Genomic DNA, 23,649 nt, shown 5'->3' with positions numbered 1-23,649 from the left:
GGGACCTAGAACATGGTGTCGAGGATTTTCAAGAATGATATTCAGGATTCATGGCACAATCAAGTGGAGTGGTTTATTTCTCAGTAAGCACACCTCCCTCACAAGAGTGTGAAGCGAGCAAAGAAAGAAGTTTTGTATGCAGAGCCTGTGAGAAATCAGTACGAGATATTTTTGTGTAAGTTCCTGGAAGATATTTACAATTTGTTGTGAAGGTTCCAGATAAAATAAAGTACTAGCAGTCAGATTAGATCTCCACATACCTAGACTCTTCCTGACCTAGTCAAGCTATACTGGCTCAATACAGAGCTAAATCGGGTTGTCGATTTTCTGGTACAAGCTACTTTAGAGGTCTATATCGTCACGTTTGCTACAGAAGGCCATTTATCCTTTTCCAAGACTGAGGTCGTGTTCAAGCCAGTGCTTCAGGGTAGGCTATTGAAGGAGATTTCGTTGTGGGTTAAAGTACTAATGGTGGAGGAAAACCTACTTTCAGTTCACCAATCCATGGTTTCTTAAAACCCCAGTACTAGGGGAAGGGTATAGGGGGAGAAACATTACTTGGCTGCAAGCGATGAAGATATTGGAGAGATGGATACAAATGACTCTCAAAGGGATAGAGATATAAGGGTACAATGTAGGGAACAAATAGCTGAGGAATGGCAGGAGAAGGCTTTGCAGGAGATCCATATATGACAAAGGGAGTTGCACCAAGTAGGAGTGGTGTTGAGTAGCCCCAAAGCGTGAGTAGGAAGACTAAGCTAGTTGGAGTTGAGGAAAAAAGGGGATAAATATAGGATGAGTCTTGGGCTAACAAGAGAGGTTAGGACCGCTACGTTGACATAAGTTGAAAGAAGCAGTAGAGACTTCCTCCTGTTAAGATAAATGGAAACACCGAATGGAGTGACCCCTACGTGCCAATGGGAGGGCCAGGATAAGTACTTGCACTTGATGAGGAAGATTTTTTTTTTTTCTGAAGATGACGTGGCTCCTGAGAATAGTAACTCCTTGCCTAATAGTTTAGGTAGCACTTCCCCCGATCTTCCATGGTACCTTATCAAAACCCTGTTCAGTTTCTTTCTAGGATAGTTAAAATAATAAAGGTTCACAAAGTACATAATACCTATAAGACTGGTATCTCTAGTGTTAGAATAGTAGTTGTCATTCAAGTCTCCAAGGGTCATCACAAATTAGTTCGTAGGGGCTCATACTTGTCTCATCCGTTCAACTACGTATGGTTGGAAACATGGCAAGATCTTTTACTTGGTATCCTAAATTCTTTGGGAAGGGGAATGAGGATATCAAACAACATTGGTAATTGTGTGAGGCTATCTAGAGAGCTCGTCAAACTCTGGATGCCACCAAACTGCTTTAATTTCAAGCCACTCTCCGAGAAAGGGTGCTTAGGTGGTTCATCAAGTGGTCTGCTTTGTAACAGAATCCTACAATAGATGAAGTTCAGTGGGAATTCATTCACGAATTCAAACTTACAAAGACTAACCAACAGGGGTTATCTAAACCGTGGGGCATAAAGTAGTGAGAGGGAGGAACCATGTGGGAAATGATGCAAAGGTTTAAGGACACCATTAGCAAGCTAATTTACCACATTAATCCTAATCACTAGTGGGATTGGTTCATCAAAGAACTATTGCCACTCACCTAGACTCCATTGACTCCACAAAATATTGAGACCCTACAAGATGCACTTGAACAAGAAACTAGGATTGAGGTTATAACAAGATATCCACATGAACACTGAGGGGGGTCAGTTTTTAATGACCCTACTCTCATAGGTTTTAAACATTAGATCGTTGATCTAACTAAAAAGATGAAGGACATGCACCCATCGTGACTTACGTGAACTCACATGTGGTGTACCAATTTCCACATCGAAGAGCATCATGCCACGGATTAAGGGGGCCAAGCACTCCCTCCATGCCAGGGGTGCCCTCTACATTCGTACTCATTGTTGGAGTGTTGTAAATTGGTATGCATGGCCTATATCGATACCACACACAATTTCATGCTTTTCCCAACTAGTAGGGTGCACCTCCAAACGAATATTGTGAAATATGGTGAACATATGGACATATTCCATGCCTTTGTCTGATATTACAAAAATATTTAAATGTCTCAAAAAATGGTTTCTATGAATTTTGTGGCTCACTGACTGACCACACTGATCAGTGTAGAGCCTTAGACACTTTAACTGACCAATTGTATCATTATGCCTTTAGAATTAATGAATCTTCTAGAGGACGAGGAGGTGGAGGAACAATGCGGGGAAGAACAAGAGGCAAATGTCCAATCTATTGCTATAACTAAGACCAAGAGGGGCATGTTGCTAGAGACTTTCCACTACCCAGAAGACCATGGTGCTCCCAGTGCAGAGTCAACATGCATGCAATAGAGGATTCTCGAGAACTAATCACTAGATGGGAAGAACACAACCGACAGAGGGTAGAAAAATTAATTAATGAAAAATCACGGTACCCTAAACCATATTTGATTTCAAACATTAACATAGTCACCCAATGGGGAAAGAAGACTAGAGATGACTCAGGGGACACTAAGCAACTAAGGATCCTCCTTTGCCCAGCACAAATGGATCCTCATAGCCACAGACTACTTCACAAAATGGATAGAGGCCATACCTTCAAGGCAAGTCACAGATACTGTTATCATAACCTTCCTTGAAATCAATATTCTATCAAGATTTGGATGCACAACTAAGCTCATTACTGATAATGCAGCAGCCTTTAAATCCAAAAGAATGATAGATTTCTACAATAAATATCATATCACCCTGGGCCATTCTACAACCTATTACCCTCAAGGAAATGGACTGGCAGAATCCTCAAACAATTGCATGGTAAAGATCATCAAGAAATTACTAGAGGAAAATAAGAAAACTTGGAATAAAAAGCTAGTCAATGCCTTATGGGCAGACAAATTGAGTACTAAAAAATCAATTGGTACTTCTCCCTATCAACTAGTTTATGGGATGGAAGCTATCTTTCCATCATCTTTAGGAGTACCAGTAATGAAGATAATTCAAGAATTGCAGGTTGAACCAAATAGTATCCAAAGAAGAACCAATTAAACTATTCATATATAAAAAACTAGAGAAGAGGTCTATATCAGGTCTCAAGTTGTGCAGGAAAGGGTTAAAAAGATTTTTGATAAGAGAACCAAGGGTGAAGATTTCTACCTTGGTGACAAGGTGATCAAGTGGGATTCAAGGAGGGAATTCAAACGTAAACATGGGAAATTTGATTTCCTATGGAAAGGTCCCTATGTCATTTATGCTTACAAAGGAAATAATGCTTTCTTCCTGAGAGAAATTGATGGTACAGATGCAGAAGATGGGCCAGTGAATGGTCGAATGCTAAAACATTACTTTGAACCTAGTTACTAATTTTAATTTTCCATTTGTACATATTCTATTTTACAAACTCTAGTATGGATTGGATGGTGATTTTTGAAGTTGAAGCCCGAGGAGAAGGCCCTAAGATTTACAAGATTTACTATCATAAGTATCAATAATGCAGATGCATAGAAGAACACTTTGCAAGGTAACATCAACAACAATTCAAAGGCTAACAATCTTCATTAGTTCTTGACATATTTTCAAAAGATGCCATCCCCAAGTGGAGCCACTGTTAGGTTCCTATACTAATAGGAGTCATAATTTTGAATGACTGAGGTTAAGCCTTGTAATATTGTACATACATTTTCTTTCTGCAAATGTTTTCCATATTAAAAAATTAAAAAATGTAAAGAGGGTGTGTCCTAAAAGAATAATCAAAGGACAAAAAGAATGATAAAAGGTCAAAAAATTAAAATATATGAACCCAAAAAACAAAAGGAGACCATGAAAGTGAGCAAGTCTAAATGCCACTACTATTTACTTTTATGCATAATAATGATTGTGTGCAGCTTGTTATTCATGCCACAATCCATGGTAATCAAACTGTTTAATCTTGATTATATCATGCTTTGAATTTTATGTTTATAGTTAGAGAATAAAATCTGACCAAACAGTTTAATCTTGGCAGATCATTAGATAGGTAGAGAAAATAAAAGGAGCTCATGAGTTTAATCTGAGCCCTTGGATGATATAAGGTTAGAAATAGATATTTTGTTTTGTTAAAGAAAAGATAGAATAAGGGTTTGCTAGCCTAAATGCATCCAAATAAATGAATAAAAAATGTTATAATAATAGATAGGTAAGTAGAAAAAAGGCTGTTGAACTACAAGGTTAATTGGATCGAAACACATGCATCATGCTTGGATACATATTTCAACATGTATGATCAACTGTGAAAGAAAAAACAAAGGTTTGCAAGTTAATGTGATTAACTCCCCATCATTCATATTTCCCCTTTACTTACTAATTTCCTATCCACAATTATGTTCTAGTACTTTAAATCCTGCAAATCAACGAGGCTCGGAGCATTTCTCTGACTTTTGGTGGGACCGGACCCTCGGCTTAATGATTTATGGACACAAGTGCTAGAATCCCCTTCATAAAATCCACCCCCCCATTTCTTTAATAAAACCCCTTTTCCTAAGGTTAAAACTCTTTTGCCTAGAAAAAGTAAAAACAATTCCATGTTAAAACCCTTTTCATTTCAAAAACCCACAAAAAGTAATCTATCCTAAGTGCCAAATGTATGAAATAAAATGCACATATTTTACATTATGCTAAGGATATAGTCACTCCGCTCATCACTTTTCATATTAATTTTTAACTTTATTATATAACTCCCCGATGAAACCCTTTTCTTGTATATTAACTAAATCCCTATGTAAATACCCCCAACCCTTGGTTTTAATAGAAACTAATACATTTACGCCAAATCCCGACAAAACCCACTTAATTTACCAAATATCTGTAAACTTAAGTTAATTCCATCATTAAGTTCCACCCGATCCCCTAACCTCGTGATTAACCCCACGTTAATCACAAACCGCCATGATTAAGGACCCTGGACCCCCCTTAAACTCTTTTTCATTTCCTTTGTGCAAGTTTGTCAGCCAACTACCATTAGATCAACTTCCCGCTCATCCAATGGTCCACAACCATATCGGTTGTGCCTGATGGACGAACATTACCCACCCGATAAAGTGGTTTTCCCCGACCCCCCAAGGGCTACATATCAAGCTCTAGACTATATCGGGCGACCCCTCCCGAAAACCACCTTCGCCTCATAAGCGGTGCGATGGCCTGGGAAACCACCTCCCCCGTAACCCACCAAACCACCTACTGTTCATTTGAAATCACCTGCCAAAAGATAACCATTGCTCCATAAAAAGGCTGAGAAGCTCTTTTTTACCCTTTTTTGCTCATTTTCTCAGTGAACCAGTGTGATTCTTGCAAAAGCGGAATTCACTCCTGAAGAAAGTTGCAGAGATCCCAGTCGACCTCTCAGTCAATACCAGAACCATTCGAACCTTTGCAGCTGCCTCCAAATTTGCAGATTATTCACCCAATTCCAGGTATTTTACCACAAATTATCACTCGCCCTTTCAAATTCGAAAATGTTTAGCCTTGTACAGTGTTTCAATTAAGTAAAATTAATTGAATAAATACTTTAAATTTAAAAACCCACGGCTGAACCCTCTAAAAAATTCCAGTTCTTGTGAGAAACTTCTGAATAAACATGTAAAGCCAACTTTAAATCCACAAGAACTAAATTATGGCTGCCCCTGTTGCCTTGGATGTTAGACTTGTCACAACTCCCCATTTGGACCTCGACCACCTTCCCTTGGCTGATAGGGATTTCCAAATTAAGGATACATCTACCTAGGATCACCTACTTAAAATCCATTGTTTAAGTAGGGATATATACCTCAACCATGCTGATGATATTGGCCTTTGGGAGTCAAATTTTCCCAAATACCAGTTCCCATAGGTACATGTTTTCCCTGAAATTGTCCACCAGTGCCATGCCTATTATATTCCCAACCCGAGAGCTATTATGTCCCCTGACCAAAAGATTCTATTCACCATTATAGCTGATTCCATAAATGGAATGCTACAACTCCAACTGGGATGAAACCTGAATTCACTCTCAATTGGAGATTTGTTAGACCAATATTCCAATTTAAGTCCCTCTAAACTAGCCCAATTGTTCCAAGATTTCATTGTTGAAGAGCAACACATTCCTAAAATTCCCCCCCCATATCTTTATACCATGTTCTCTGAAAGGGGCAAACAAATCATCACCATGATATCATGTGTCCTAGGCTACTCCGCTGATGAATTTGTTGATGAAATTGTCCTAGCCTTCATGTCAATCTATACCCCAGGATAGCCTCCTGCTATTTTGTACAATTATGCTGAGTTCATAGTTGAGAGAATGCATGAACAGTTCACCAAGATGCACAATGAAAGAGTGTTCAAATACTCATCTGTCCTCTACCATATGTTCCTATATTATCAGCCAGAAAGATTTCTTTTCCCCCTCCAAAAGTTGGATACCAAAGGCCAACCCAGGTCTGTCATTTTTTGGACCCCACTATTCCATAAGTTTGGGTCAACATATACCTATTCAGATTTCATAGATTCTTTTGTTCATCCAGTCATGACTATGCTACAAGGAAGCCCTCCACCCAGGATAAGTCCAGAGATCGAAAGGGTCCTTCAGTTGTCTAAACAAAGCAAAGTGGGAGATTGGTACCTTTACCAAAACCACACAGAGATAAGAATTTATGGTTGCCAGCTTGCACCATATAAACTACCCAAATACCTCCCCATGAGGTTATTTTCTGTAGAGTACTATAGACAAATAATGAACTCTAATGAGATAAATTTCATCTCAGCCAAGAAAAGATCACAATTCAAAGTAAAAAAACTAGTTAGATCCCTTCATCTGCAATTCTAGAGAGGTAGGGAAGGAGGCAGACCAAATTTTGCAGCAAATGAAGTTCCAAAAGAGTTTCATGTCGAGGTATGAACCTTAAGAATTTATGACCAGATTGAGAAAGAAGGCCAAGTTGGGACTGTTATAGACATTTTTGTGCCTTACAGCATTGAGCATGAAATGTCCATAATCTAAGGGATCCAAAGTCCCTAAACATGTTGTTCCTGCCCCTAGAGGAACAAGGCTAACAAACCACAACAATTCACAGAAGTTCTCCACCAGAAACTGCTAAAAAACAAGTCAATTCAGGATCATTTCAGGGGCTCCACTAGCTGTTTGCGCTGAATGTCAAAGGCAACACTGGCTACCTGCACTGAATGTCAAAGCCAACACTGGCTACCTGCGTTGAGCGAGAGTGGACATGTGGCAAGTTCATTTCTCAAGGTGTCAAAACCCAGGAAGCTTCCAAAATGACACTTGCCTCAGGGAATTCGACTGGTGATGAGTAAGAGGTTCCAAATCTCCAGGTGGAAGCAAGAACCTCCAAGTGGAATCAATAACTGACAGAGGGAGAGGACACTAGTCAGATCTCAAGCTGACTCATCCTCTCTCCAAACATCTATATATGGATCTCTCCTCCATGAGATCTAGAGGCTGGAATTTTGTTATTGCAAAGAATTGTTGTTGGTTTGAGATTGGAATCATTGGGTGCTTAATGCTTTGAAGGGGGTGAAGATAGGAATTCCATTTGCTGGGAAGGAGATGCTGGATTGGAGCCATCTGGGTTGTATCTCTTCCTGAACCTTGTTATTCATCAATAAAGCTATCTTGGTTTCTCCTATATACTGGTGTATTTTTTATGTATGATTGCATTAGTATGTTTAGTTTATTTCTAATCCTGAACTAGTTATGAATATGAATCCATGTCTTGTGTAGTGTTCTCTTCTTGTGATCTTGCAGAAACTTCTTGAAGTTGGGCGAGCGAGAAGGCAAGTAGCTGGGAACTCTCCAAGAGAAGAGAAACCGGATCGAGGGACAAACGGAAGACACCGGTGAGTCCATCCATCTCTCTTCATTCTTAATTCATAGAGGAAGAATACTAGAATAGTTGTCTATGTTTGTTGCTAAGGCACTGTCACACCTTAGGTGGATAGGATCGTCCTGCATAGGCATTTTTCCCCACAACAAATTGGCGACTCCGCTGGGGAGATCTGTTTAGTCATTTTATTTGTGTTTCTATCATTGTTTGTTTCATAGAATTGACAGCAACAATCAAACTGCATCTGCTATTCCCAGATGCAAAGTAGACAGTTGCTGCTTTGATCCAATCACTGGACTTGTCTATGATCTGAACAATGGAATCACAAATGATTTGATGATCCTTTGTGATAGATCTTAGTACTCCCTCAAAGCATCCCTTTGATTGTACCTTGCTTGTTGCTTTTATTTGGCCTGAAACAGTAGATTAAATAGCAATCTGTGACCCAGAACCCAGTGAGAAACGAGAGTTTCTCCTTCAGCGCGACAGCTGTGAAGAGGTTCTGCATTTCAACGTAGGTCCCGTGAAGGCTACCTGCGCTGAATGTCAAAACCCCTGTGTTGAGGTTGCGCTGAACCAGTTTGGCCTTGTGCAGCTGGGGTTCTTTGCTCTGTTTTGCCTTGTTTTGATCTCTGATTTTTGCAGCCTGTAACCAGCATAGGTACCAGCCTGGTAACTCCTTTTCTCTACTTAAATTCCACTTCCTTTTGTACAAAAAGACTGTGAGTGTTTTTATGTGTTTGTGGCGCCATTCGCAGTTTTCCTTTGCATGAGTGAAATAATCATCCTGTAGCCCTTGATTCATATCTGTTGATTGTGATCTTAGGAGAGAGTTCATTGGCTGTTTGCAGTGGATTATACATTTGCTTTTGCTTATTGGTTTGAGTTTGTCTCGTTTAAGTGTCGAAACAAGTATTCATTTCGGAAATCATTAAGTGTTGTAATATCTTCTACCCTCTCTGATTTCGGAAAAGTAAACTTGTTTGTATTTGTCATTTAAAAGCAAATTCAAAGTTGTACAAAAAGCTTTCTTTGTAGGCATCAATACTAAGAAAGCGGAAAACAAACACATGCATTGTGCATTTGCATCTTGATAGTTTGCATGTTTGATTTAGGAAAAGTGCATTAGAGTGTGCTGATTGCTCTTTGAGAAAAGATGGTGTCTTTCTTTTCCCTTAGTAGCTAGGATTTTCAAAGTTGAAAAGATATAAAGCTTTCTTATCATCTTTAGACTGCATTTAGGAATTGTATCATACATCTCGTGGTGAACCTTGAAAGGAAAACTTCTAAAAAGATCAACCTAAAATAAATTGAATGAACTTAACAACGCTTTGCAACATAATGCACAACATAGAGGTCTAGGCTAGAGACGTGCTCCGGCATCGTAAAGCCTGGTGACTGTCGATCTCGTTGATGGTGGGTGATTCCTCCTGAGGGACGATAGCGCCAGTACGGATTGTGCTCCCATGTACCGTCGCGTATATATTGGGAGACCCCTATAGGCATAAAACCTTTATCCTTAGGAAGCCGTGTCGGCCGCCCTACTGATCGCAATGCACTGAACACAGCATTCAGGAAGATCGATCGCCCGTACCCTAAAAAGTATTCTGCGGTTTTGTGAAAAGTTTGGCACACCCTCTGCCTAGAACTCCAGAGCAGTTCCTTTTGGCATTTTTCAGACTCTATAACGAAAAAATTCCATCCGAGCATTTGTCACTTCGGGCTCGTTAAAACATCGAAGGAGACTAGAGTCATCTTTAGCTTTTTCTCGACTCTTTAAAATTGAAAAAGCAAGTTGTGTCTAAAGCGTCGTTAAAATTTATTTTAAACGGAACAATTACCCCTTATTCCTGCGTTGATCTTTAGGTTGAAAAAATGGAGCACACCAACCAAGGAATTCCCCTTGGTGGAAATCCTAGTCCCTTCTCCTCTTGGGGAGATGTTGGTGCGCCCCATATGGCCACATTGTCGCTTCCAGGACTGACAATTGGCCTGTCGGTCTGGCTCTTTTCAACCAATGTCGTTCAGAACACCACTATTCCTGAACAGTCGAGTCAACAGTTAGACCAGACCAGAGTTTCTCACCAGCCTTCTACTTCATCTAATTCTTCCTCTCCTCCTTCCTCTTCGCTTGACGGAATTGGTAAAACAAAAAACCAAGTTCCTAAGGAGAAGAAGGAAAAGAAGAAGAAAGAGAAGAAGAAGAAGGAGCCAAAAGCGACTGGGGGCAAACAAGTGGCGTCTAACAAAAATCCACACACAGCACTGACTAGGCCTAAATCGCCATGTGTCATATGCAAGGGAGACCACTTCCACAGAGATTGTACCTGTATCCCTCGGATACTAAGGGACTGGTCTCCCCGTTTGCACAATTCGGTAGCGTCAACCTCTGATAACCATGTTTACTGCTCACCGTCAACTAGTGAAAGTGAAGTCACAGGACAGAGAGGGAAAGCTAGATTTCCCCGCAAACTGTGTGAAGGCGACCATGCCATCCACCGTTGTCCCTTCTTAGACGAGGCTAAAAGAGTTCTGGAAGATCGCCCGATTTTACGAGCGCAACTTCCTCCTGGATATCAAAAACTCTTGCCAAGTCCTTCACTAGTTGAGAACCCGGCTGGCCCGCCCAGGTGGTCAGCCGAAGCATATATCATTGAAGATGAACCGTCTGGATCCATGCCTGACGAAAGTCAAAAGGTTGAGGCGGCAGTTGACCCGGTTTTGCCTTCAGAGGCTCTATCTTCGAATGATACCATCACAGAGGAGAATAAAGACGACACCGTCCAAATTCTCTTCATCAACACAGACTCCAATGAACAAGGGGGAAATTTGCCCATTCCTTTATCGCAGGAAGGAACTTCGCCAGAGTCGTATCCGGCCATCTATTCGGTCCCACCACCAAGCAACCTAGTTGTCTCGTTCGACTGGAACCAACTAGGCAGACCCCGGTTGCCAGCAAGCATACCATTCAGAATTATCGTTCAAATATACAGAATGGTAATGGCTGGCACTATCGTTGATGAGGGGGCATCTGTGAGTATCCTTTCCTCTATTGCTTGGAAAGCGCTTGGTTCACCAGCGCTTTTTCCTGAAATGAGAAATCTATCAAGCTTTGATAAAGGAACCAGTCGACCTTTAGGGATCCTCCCCAATGTGCCCATAACATTGAAAGGGAAGACCGTTCAAATGAACGTGATGGTTGTTCAAGGACCCTTGGATTATAACCTACTCCTTGGACGAGACTATATATATTTCATGGGAGCCATCGTCTCCTCACTCTTTAGAGTAATGTGTTTTCCGCATGAAGGAAGAGTGGTCAAGCTCATGGACCAACTTTCATTTCCCGGATCACGCATTGCAAATAGTCATGTACCATCCCTAAATGGTCTCTTCACACAAGAAATGTCTCAACCCACAGTCCGTCCTCCTGATGAGTGCGAGTAATCCGGGAGGATATGATTGGAACCCAGGGGGCATGCGTCCTGGTCTGCCTCGGCTGGAAAACTTTAGGTATAAGGTAGGTTTTGCGGGAAAATATGACTAGTCTGTACCCCGTCCATGGTTGGAAGAGGGGTTGTTCTGGAATAAGATTCTCTTGCCAAAGTTATGTGAGAGGGCGGGTCTCGTCACTCACCTTTGTTTATCTCGGTAGACATCGCCGAAGAAGTGTTCTGTTGAAAGAATAACAGAACAATCTTTGGGTAGCCTGAAAGAGGTAGGCCTCTCCCGGTAAAACAAATGTTTTATCTACAAATTGAGGGGTAACCTTGAAATCGTACTTTATGCCTGGGGGCATGCAAACCTTTTGGAGTGCAAGCAAAGAGTGGTTATTTATCTATTGTTTAGGTTAGCCGTTTCCTAACTTGCATAAAGAAAGGATCCGGAGCAAAGCTTAGTGAGGTGAAGCTCCATAAAAAATAGAATCTTGATGAGACACTCTTATCATATGACTGGGTAATCGAGCAGTTTTAGCACACAGTTCATGCTCGTTAAAAAATAAACGCAAGATCCGAGCAGTTTTAGCGCATAGTTCATGCTCATTAAAAAATAAACATAAGATCGAGCAAATGTTTCCACCCGCGTTTAAGCTCGTTAAAAAATGAACTATCCCGGTAAATAACCACAGTGAATGTAATATCATCAGCCATTAAAGCCTTGGTCGTGTTTGCACCGTCACCTCCACTTTTCCATTGGCCGATCGTTCACGTCCATATGATTCTTTACCCATTTTGAGGAACAGCTGCGAAGAGTGATTTCACTAGCCATCCTTGTGACACTGCCGTGATTGGAAAATTCCAACCTGTACCTGGAATCAGCTGCTAACCCTGTTTATCACTCGTTCCTCAAAAGACGAGTCTTCTTTAAGCTCTTTTCATCTGACTTGTAAAATATGAAAAGATTGCCGAGTTTTGGCCTTCCAGCTCGTTAAAGCGACCAGAAGAGCTATCCCTCCTCTAGATTTTAATCTTTTTGGACCTGAGGGATTATTGCACAAAAAGATCGAGCGCTTGTTTTGTTCGGCTCGTTAAAACTATCGAAAACTCATCCCTTCTGTATTGTTTTATACTTTTTCGGACTTAAGGGATTAGATGACGAAAAAGGACTTTTGGAGTTAACTTTATGTACCTTTTCAGACTCTCTAAAAATGCAAAGGATCGAGTTATCTTTGTCGTTAGACTCGTTAAAATCATTAAATAGCGACAAACTTGTCTTTAGACGAGAACGAGTTTCACTATCGCTAGGCTCGTTAAAACATAGCGATGGGCTTGCCCGAAGGGCAGGTTATAGAACAAGCATATGTTATCCTCCTCAAGCTTGACAAAAATAAAGAGGTACTGGTCAGCAATGACTGGGGAAAAATTGGGAGAAACTCAAGAAAACTTTGATGGTAGCAAGTCGCTCTTGAACATGACACTTTTCCTTCGTACCACAATCGGGTTGGGTTGTTTCATTCACCGGTCACATCCATGGTCTCGCCATACCATCCATATTTGGGGTAATGCTACCAATCCATCGCATCAGTGTCACCATATGTTCAAGAGAAGTCGTTCAGAAAAGTCAACCGTGACCCATCCACTGCCATACATTATCCTTCATCCTTTCATGACCGCCACCCTGAATCATATGTCACAGATCGTTTTCACCTCCATTAAAATCATTAGCTCCGTTCCGTGTCACTGATGTGGGATTCATTAAGGCCCTCCTTTGATGGATCGCTTCTTGTCGACATCAGCTCATTATCCAAGAAGTTGATCTAGGAACAACCCCTTCAGTACTTTGAAGCTTGCATGCCTCAATGGCAAGTTTCTCACTTCGGGCGACAGGTATACATCAATGACCTTCGACCAAAAGATTTTGCGTGGTGTTCGACGCCGAGTCCTTTATTCACACCACGTGAATTGTACTGCAGTACCTTGAGGTTCATTATCATTATTGGTGATTCCTCTCGCGCTTGTTAACGGTTTACCTCATTGACCGGTAATCAAGCAATGTCTTTCCATGTTCGACTTCAGAACAATTCTCACATGGATCGACTTGTACTTAGAGTGAAGATCGAACGAGTTTGAAGACCCCGGATCTAGTTTCATCCATCCAGGCTACGATATATATTCAGGAAAAATAAATACATTGACATGTACATCATTGCAGCAGATAATCATCCTACTCAAAAGGATGATAATTTCATCAAAATTATCAGTCTACCATCAGACGATTGTCTGTTCTATGTACAAAAAAATAAATTTATAAATCTAAGCATGGGAATGCCCACCTCAGCTAGATCATGAAAGCAGTATGAAAAATAATGTATTGTATTGTATCTTATTACAGGTCTCCTCCCAGCATTGGATGAACTTCGGATCCCCCTGATAAAGCATTTCACCCGATAAACGGCCTCATACTTTAGGGGGCAACTGTTATAGACATTTTTGTGCCTTACAGCATTGAGCATGAAATGTCCATAATCTAAGGGATCCAAAGTCCCTAAACATGTTGTTCCTACCCCTAGAGGAACAAGGCTAACAAACCACAGCAATTCACAGAAGTTCTCCACCAGAAACTACTCAAAAACAAGTCAATTCAGGATCATTTCAGTGGCTCCACTAGCTGTTTGCGCTGAATGTCAAAGCCAACACTGGCTACCTGCACTGAATGTCAAAGCCAACACTGGCTACCTGCGCTGAGCGAGAGTGGACATGTGGCAAGTTCATTTCTCAAGGTGTTAAAACCCAGGAAGCTTCCAAAATGACACTTGCCTCAGGGAATTCGACTGGTGATGAGTAAGAGGTTCCAAATCTTCAGGTGGAAGCAAGAACCTCCAAGTGGAATCAAGAACTGACAGAGGGAGAGGACACTAGTCAGATCTCAAGCTGACTCATCCTCTCTCCAAACATCTATATATGGATCTCTCCTCCATGAGATCTAGAGGCTGGAATTTTGTTATTGCAAAGAATTGTTGTTGGTTTGAGATTGGAATCATTGGGTGCTTAATGCTTTGAAGGGGGTGAAGATAGGAATTCCATTTGCTGGGAAGGAGATGTTGGATTGGAGCCCTCTGGGTTGTATCTCTTCCTGAACCTTGTTATTCATCAATAAAGCTATCTTGGTTTCTCCTATATACTGGTGTATTTTTGATGTATGATTGCATTAGTATGTTTAGTTTATTTCTAATCCTGAACTAGTTATGAATATGAATCCATGTCTTGTGTAGTGTTCTCTTCTTGTGATCTTGCAGAAACCTCTTGAAGCTGGGCGAGCAAGAAGGCAAGTAGCTGGGAACTCTCCAAGAGAATAGAAACCGGATCGAGGGACAAACGGAAGACACCGGTGAGTCCATCCATCTCTCTTCATTCTTAATTCATAAAGGAAGAATACTAGAATAGCTGTCTCTGTTTGTTGCTAAGGCACTGTCACACCTTAGGTGGATAGGATCGTCCTGCATAGGCATTTTTCCCCACAACAGGGACCTTATATTCACCACCCCATACTAGAGATAGAAAGATATGCAAATCAATCTGAGTGGGTGGAAAACACTCTTGTAGATAGAGACAGTACAAAGGTATATGTAGAGAATACCTTATGTGACTTAGAAAGACAATTTGATGAGAGCTCATTTCTGCAGGTACCTGAATAGCAAGAGCCAACCATGAGCACCCTTCTTATCATGCAGACTCCTCAGAATGAGGAAAAGAACCCCAAAAGGACCAGGGAGGAACCCTCAAGTTCGGGAATGGGCACATCAAATATACAGTATGGGACTAGTCAGAGCAAAATACCTAGGCTAAATCCTGTTTCAGAGCAAGAAGACACAGAAGGCTCAGTAGAAATAACTGATACTGAGCTGGACAAAAGTAAAGGCACACCTCTATCTGAGGAAACATAGGAGCCATCTACATCACAGACCCAGATTTTGGAAAGACAGCTGAGTGTAGAAGTATCCTCATTCAGTAGGCCTACTGATAAGGATAAGGATATAAAAGATATATATAAAGAAATCAAGATGAGAATGATAAACTAAAGGCCCAAACTATGCTCAGTATCTCAAACTCACACCTACCAATCAGATAAGGTTGATGTCAACTTTTGACATCAAAGAGGGAAAACTATAGTTGTCTTTCATAAAACCAACTACACAACAACCAAGGACATCAACAGATTACAAGAGAATTGACTTTGAGGTATTGGCAAGGGATATTCATCCCATTGACCAAATCGAATTGTACAAATAGGCTGGAGAGATGATATACTCCACCCTCACAGGTAAATCCATAGCTTCCCATCAACTGCAGAATTCATTGAGCAATATCTCAGCTCAATATCAATTAGAGAAGGCCTCCTCACAAGCAAAGGATACTAGAATCAAGTCTTTGGAAGACTTAGTGATTGAATTGGGACATGATCCCAAAGATATCAAAGCCACTGAATAACTGATAAAGAAGAAAAATGATGACATTGCTGCATTGAAAAAAATTGAAGATACCTCAGCTGCAACATCCCCAAACACAGGAGGTCTTAGAGACCCAAACTAGACATGAAGAGTTGATGGGCTTGGTCGTAAAACTTAATGATCAGTTAAAGGAGACAAAGAAAGAACTAGACACTTTAATTCAATTGAAGCAAAGTGATATTGCCACTACATCTAACAATGTCATCCCAACGGTCTCAACAGTAGTCCCTTCAACGCTGGCAACCTCATTGGCTCTCACAGCTCCCATGCCTACAACACAACTAGTTTCAACAGAGTCTACATCAGCTTTAGGTGCATCAGGAGAAAAAGCAGCAGAGTTGGTCAGAGCCATGGAGGAAACGTGTGTTTAAGCTACATAAATGAACAAACTGAAAGAAAAGGTGAAAAGATTGGAAACAGATTACAAGCTTGCCAAGATCATGCACAAGGAAGAAGTGCAGAAAGATGCCAGAATGAATGAAAGATTAAAGGCCATGGAGAAAGATCTGACACTAAAGGAACCCCTTGGGCAAGCCAAGGAACTATTATGGGCCAATATCATTGACTCTGTCAATGATATTTGGCCATCCATTCAAGTGATTTTTGAACAGATAGACTTGATAAAGATAGCTACAGAAGCTATCCAAAAAGTCAAGGAAGAACTAGGAGACATGCCTGAAGATGAAACCAGACTTATCCACTTCCTCAATAGTAAAAACAAATATGAACTTCAGGAATTGGATATAGAGGATAGGGCAGAAACAATTTTGGAGGTAAGAAAGGTCCTTTTCGAGAGAAACTTAATGTTAAACTTGGAGGACAAGTGTCAAAATATGCAGGTAGCAAATGATAGATTTATGACCAAGTTTCAAATTTTGAGAGAGAAAGGGTTACCCAGTCCCTTGGTCATAAATGACAAGCTCATGAAACAACAGGATTATGACAATAAAATCAGAGAGTTAGCTAATGAACAAGCCACTACATCATCAATAAAGGCATTGCCGACAGGAAAAGTTCTTTACCAGACATTTGAAACCCTGTTTTTCCTCCTGCATGAGGTGAAACACTTATTCATAACTAGGCCTACTTTTGCTAAGTACACTGAGGTAGATGAGATATATAGAAGGATGTTAAAAATCACGTTACCTGATGCAGAATTATGGGAAAAATTGACTGATTTACTATAGTAAAATGTAGTAAAAAGGCTAATGTACAGTTAGCAAGGTAAAAGGTAAAGACATGTCAGCATGGCTAAAGAGTATCAGTGCCAAAGAGTATTGTTGAAAAGTGTGCAACAAGAAATGCTTGTTGAGATTGCAACAAGATGATGGAGCTTAGTGAAAAGAGTCACCTTCACTAAGTGGGCCCGCAGGCTATTTTTGGCGCAAGTCTATTTTTAGGCTATGTCTATTTTTAGACATATGGATCATGTCTATGTTTATGGATGATTGATCAAGTTGGGAAAAATAGATGGACTTCTATTTTTGATGAAAGTGTGAGTGATCACAGTGTGAGTGATCAAAGTCTATTTTTAGACTGGCTGTCAAAAATAGAAAAGTCAAATATTATTATCTCACAATAATATTTGGACTATAAACTTGATCTTATTCTCTTGGAGCACTTCAGTTTGAGCTACAGAGGTGGCACATGCAGCTGTCAGAAGGAAATACGCTTTTCTTATGAGTCAGTTGAGTTGTTGCATGCATGACTTCAGTTAGAACTCAAGTGAGTTGAGTTTAGTGGACTGGAGGTACAGTTGATGGAGTTGTGTTCAGTTTGACTTAGTTAAACTAGTTGTAGTTAGTCTAACTGCAGATAGAATAATGATGAGTTGTTAAACTAATTATTAACTCATAATACAACTAAAGAATACATCAGTTAACTCAGTTGCATGTCAGTGCATGTTCAGTTCAACAGGGACAAGTGGTAGAGAATCAGATTGCTATCAGTTGTGACTATAGTTGTGCATCAGATCTTGCACAATCAAGGGATTGAGTATGCCAATGATTTTTCTCACGTATTTGGCCCACATTTTAGCCTTTGCTCACGTCTACAAAGAGTGAGTGACTATTTTGCAGGTGAAAATCGAGTTTGGTGAGCCATTCTCATCAGTTCTTGAGCAGGTATTGAGCAGTGGAGGCAGGCAAGCAGTGGAAGAGATTTGGAGATCATATATGAGCTGTATTGTGTGTAACAGAGGTGGAGATACTTGTGAGAAGTATTATGTTGTGTAATGTTACATGACTCAATCAATATAATATACAGATAGTGTGGGGTTTTTAGCGAGATGCTTTCCCCGGGATACATACTGTGTTTATGAGTTTGATTGATGCTTCTATGTGTGCCTGTGAATGTTTCTGCTTCTGTAAATTGATGATCAACGTAGAGGAGATTATGTATTATACATGTTCCGCTTATAATTGTATGATCAGGATACTGTGAATATGTGTTAAATTATTCAAAATTTCTACATGATAATCTCTGTGAATATGTGTTAAATTATTCAAACTTTCTACATGGTATCAGAGCTAGATGATTTGTAGAAAAAGTTTCTACATGGTATTGGAGCAGCTTGATTTGTAGAAGAGATTTTTACAGGATATCAAGCGAGGATTGATCATCAGATCTACTATTCAGGAAGTGTTTACATTCTATTTCTCTAGGCAGAGCCTGTAATCGGGCCAGGTAGCCTCTGGATTCATCCTTCCTTTGGAAGGTGAAATATCCGGTGAAAGCCCATACATTTAATCTCTGTATGAGAAATATTTTGTACTCACGAATTCTAGATCGGAAGCAGTTGAGTTGGTTGCTGGTGGAATTCGAATTTAATTCCAAAGCAAGAGATAAAACTCAGAAACATTCAGTTCGAGAATGGAGATAGTATGCCCCAGTATCTCACGAGGTTCACTCAGTGTTGAGATGAGCTGGGAAGTGTGGGGGTTACTGTTGATGATGAGGATGGTGAGTCTAGGACACCTTGACCTTCCTAAGAGTTGGCATAGCTACCAGGACTCGGTGAATGGAAGGGAGAAACTGCCAAATTGGGAACGACTATGGTCGGATTTGATGCAGGAGGAGATTAGACGGAGCACCAGAGACAGTTCTTCATCTATGCATGATGAGGAGAACTGTGCCTTAGCGAGTAAGGCGAAGAAGGGGAAGGAGAAGGTTTCTCTTTTCGAATCTTGTTCTTCCAGTGGTGGGAAGAAGGTTGACAAAACGGAAGTGCGATGCTTTCGTTGTCATGAGATTGGTTCACGGGTCAGGAACCTATATGCTCTTGAGGTTCAAGATGCATGCAAAGCCTTGAGCAGCAAGGCAACTGATGGAGACTTGGTGGTTGAGAGGGAGCATATATTACCTCTCAACATGCAGAGCCAGAAGAAGTCTCAGACGATTGTGGAGGAGCCACGATTGGTGCAACAGCTTCAGGAGGTTGTGGAGGAGCCACAACAAGGGAAGCTGAAAGGAGATCGAGTAGAGACATCTACTCATCCAGAGACCTCCAGTAGGGGGAAACTTCAAGCCAGGTGGGCTGAGGGATCGCATGCAGCCATACCTCCAGGTAGGAGGTGGGGTGATGTGGATTGATTGTCCCAAGGAGGAGGGGCAGGATCCTTGAGGTACCCAACCTCTTGGATGAGACCTTGCTACGGGAGCCCCGATGTGTAGTAGCAGGAACTGACTGATTGGGTAGAGACAGATGCGGATGGAGCGACAGAGAGAGCGACAGTGCAGGGAATCCCAGGACATCGCATAGCTAGCAGGCTGTAGCAATGCGAGAGGCACAAGTGTTTTGCACAGTGCTAGGTGGCACAGAGAGGTGTGCAATGGTGCGAGATGCATGGAGATGTTGTAGTAGCACAGATGTCAGAGAGGGAGCACTTGTCAGCAGCAGGTAGAGCTTCAGCATCAGAGGATGTTTCTATCCCAACAGGGAGGTCAGTTGGGAGGTGCAGTGCAGATGCAATGCTGGGAGATAGAACCAGCAGTAGCACGGATGCAGTCAGAGATCAAAGTGACAGAGGCTAGAGCAGTCAGATACTGAAGAGCACAGAGATGTAGAGTTTTAGTCGACAGAGGCAATAGCAGTCAGAGACTTTGATGACAGAGCAAGTGGACCGACCAGATGTGTTGCATGGAGAACATTCTAGAGTTACAGGATCGGGTTTGAGAGGAAGCCTTTCTTGTTGAGAGGGAGTGTTGAAAAGTGTGCAACAAGAAATGCTTGTTGAGATTGAAACAAGATGATGGAGCTTAGTGAAAAGAGTCGCCTTCACTAAGTGGGCCCGCAGGCTATTTTTGGCGCAAGTCTATTTTTAGACTATGTTTATTTTTAGACATATGGATCATGTCTATGTTTATGGATGATTGATCAAGTTGGGAAAAATAGATGGACTTCTATTTTTGATGAAAGTGTGAGTGATCACAGTGTGAGTGATCAAAGTCTATTTTTAGACTGGCTGTCAAAAATAGAAAAGTCAAATATTATTATCTCACAATAATATTTGGACTATAAACTTGATCTTATTCTCTTGGAGCACTTCAGTTTGAGCTACAGAGGTGGCACATGCATCTGTCAGAAGGAAATACGCTTTTCTTATGAGTCAGTTGAGTTGTTGCATGCATGACTTCAGTTAGAACTCAAGTGAGTTGAGTTTAGTGGACTGGAGGTACAGTTGATGGAGTTGTGTTCAGTTTGACTTAGTTAAACTAGTTGTAGTTAGTCTAACTGCAGATAGAATAATGATGAGTTGTTAAACTAATTATTAACTCATAATACAACTAAAGAATACATCAGTTAACTCAGTTGCATGTCAGTGCATGTTCAGTTCAACAGGGACAAGTCGTAGAGAATCAGATTGCTATCAGTTGTGACTATAGTTGTGCATCAGATCTTGCACAATCAAGGGATTGAGTATGCCAATGAGTTTGATCACGTATTTGGCCCACATTTTAGCCTTTGCTCACGTCCACAAAGAGTGAGTGACTATTTTGCAGGTGAAAATCGAGTTTGGTGAGCCATTCTCATCAGTTCTTGAGCAGGTATTGAGCAGTGGTGGCAGGCAAGCAGTGGAAGAGATTTGGAGATCAGATCTGAGCTGTATTGTGTGTAACAGAGGTGGAGATACTTGTGAGAAGTATTATGCTGTGTAATGTTACATGACTCAATCAATATAATATACAGATAGTGTGGGGTTTTTAGCGAGATGCTTTCCCCGGGATACATACTGTGTTTATGAGTTTGATTGATGCTTCTATGTGTGCCTGTGAATGTTTCTGCTTCTGTAAATTGATGATCAACGTAGAGGAGATTATGTATTATACATGTTCCGCTTATAATTGTATGATCAGGATAATCTCTGTGAATATGTGTTAAAATATTCAAAATTTCTACATGATAATCTCTGTGAATATGTGTTAAATTATTCAAACTTTCTACATGGTATCAGAGCTAGATGATTTGTAGAAAAAGTTTCTACATGGTATCAGAGCAGCTTGATTTGTAGAAGAGATTTTTACAGGATATCAAGCGAGGACTGATCATCAGATCTACTATTCAGGAAGAGTTTACATTCTATTTCTCTAGGCAGAGCCTGTAATCGGACCAGGTAGCCTCTGGATTCATCCTTCCTTTGGAAGGTGAAATATCCGGTGAAAGCCCATACCGTCAATCTTTGTACGAGAAATATTTTGTACTCACGAATTCTAGATCGGAAGCAGTTGAGTTGGTTGCTGGTGGAATTCGAATTTAATTCCAAAGCAAGAGATAAAACTCAGAAACATTCAGTTCGAGAATGGAGATAGTATGCCCCAGTATCTCACGAGGTTCACTCAGTATCGAGATGAGCTGGGAAGTGTGGGGGTTACTGTTGATGATGAGGATGGTGAGTCTAGGACACCTTGACCTTCCTAAGAGTTGGCATAGCTACCAGGACTCGGTGAATGGAAGGGAGAAACTGCCAAATTGGGAACGACTATGGTCGGATTTGATGCAGGAGGAGATTAGACGGAGCACCAGAGACAGTTCTTCATCTATGCATGATGAGGAGAACTGTGCCTTAACGAGTAAGGCGAAGAAGGGGAAGGAGAAGGTTTCTCTTTTCGAATCTTGTTCTTCCAGTGGTGGGAAGAAGGTTGACAAAACGGAAGTGCGATGCTTTCGTTGTCATGAGATTGGTTCACGGGTCAGGAACCTATATGCTCTTGAGGTTCAAGATGCATGCAAAGCCTTGAGCAGCAAGGCAACTGATGGAGACTTGGTGGTTGAGAGGGAGCGTATATTACCTCTCAACATGCAGAGCCAGAAGAAGTCTCAGACGATTGTGGAGGAGCCACGATTGGTGCAGCAGCTTCAGGAGGTTGTGGAGGAGCCACAACAAGGGAAGCTGAAAGGAGATCGGGTAGAGACATCTACTCATCCAGAGACCTCCAGTAGGGGGAAACTTCAAGCCAGGTGGGCTGAGGGATCGCATGCAGCCATACCTCCAGGTAGGAGGTGGGGTGATGTGGATTGATTGTCCCAAGGAGGAGGGGCAGGATCCTTGAGGTACCCAACCTCTTGGATGAGACCTTGCTACGGGAGCCCCGATGTGTAGTAGCAAGAACTGACTGATTGGGTAGAGACAGATGCGGATGGAGCGGCAGAGAGAGCGACAGTGCAGGGAATCCCAGGACAGCGCATAGCTAGCAGGCTGTAGCAATGCGAGAGGCACAAGTGTTTTGCACAGTGCTAGGTGGCACAGAGAGGTGTGCAATGGTGCGAGATGCATGGAGATGTTGCAGTAGCGCAGATGTCAGAGAGGGAGCACTTGTCAGCAGCAGGTAGAGCTTCAGCATCAGAGGATGTTTCTATCCCAACAGGGAGGTCAGTTGGGAGGTGCAGTGCGGATGCAATACTGGGAGATAGAACCAGCAGCAGCACGGATGCAGTCAGAGATCAAAGTGACAGAGGCTAGAGCAGTCAGATACTGAAGAGCACAGAGATGCAGAGTTTCAGTCGACAGAGGCAATAGCAGTCAGAGACTTTGATGACAGAGCAAGTGGACCGGCCAGATGTGTTGCATGGAGAACATTCCAGAGTTACAGGATCGGGTTTGAGAGGAAGCCTTTCTTGTTGAGAGGGAGTGTTGAAAAGTGTACAACAAGAAATGCTTGTTGAGATTACAACAAGATGATGGAGCTTAGTGAATAGAGTCGCCTTCACTAAGTGGGCCCGCAGGCTATTTTTGGCGCAAGTCTATTTTTAGACTATGTCTATTTTTAGACATATGGATCATGTCTATGTTTATGGATGATTGATCAAGTTGGGAAAAATAGATGGACTTCTATTTTTGATGAAAGTGTGAGTGATCACAGTGTGAGTGGTCAAAGTCTATTTTTAGACTGGCTGTCAAAAATAGAAAAGTCAAATATTATTATCTCACAATAATATTTGGACTATAAACTTGATCTTATTCTCTTGGAGCACTTCAGTTTGAGCTACAGAGGTGGCACATGCAGCTGTCAGAAGGAAATACGCTTTTCTTATGAGTCAGTTGAGTTGTTGCATGCATGACTTCAGTTAGAACTCAAGTGAGTTGAGTTTAGTGGACTGGAGGTACAGTTGATGGAGTTGTGTTCAGTTTGACTTAGTTAAACTAGTTGCAGTTAGTCTAACTGCAGATAGACTAATGATGAGTTGTTAAACTAATTATTAACTCATAATACAACTAAAGAATACATCAGTTAACTCAGTTGCATGTCAGTGCATGTTCGGTTCAACAGGGACAAGTGGTAGAGAATCAGATTGCTATCAG

At 41.3% G+C, this 23,649-nt stretch overlaps 1 pseudogene; it reads right to left on the bottom strand.

Annotated features, from left to right (window-relative positions):
* The window catches only part of LOC149209665 (transport inhibitor response 1-like protein pseudogene), a 59,847-nt pseudogene extending 43,645 nt beyond the window's left edge, over positions 1-16,202 (bottom strand).
* Positions 16,203-23,649: the final 7,447 nt, after the last annotated feature.

The sequence above is a fragment of the Pinus tabuliformis genome, chromosome 1_2 (assembly GCF_031772625.1).
Source record: "Pinus tabuliformis cultivar Carrire ecotype Pingquan chromosome 1_2, CPIR1, whole genome shotgun sequence".
Classification (NCBI taxonomy): Eukaryota; Viridiplantae; Streptophyta; class Pinopsida; order Pinales; family Pinaceae; genus Pinus; species Pinus tabuliformis.
Note: the sequence above shows the minus strand (reverse complement) of the source record. Positions and strands in the feature narration are given on the sequence as shown.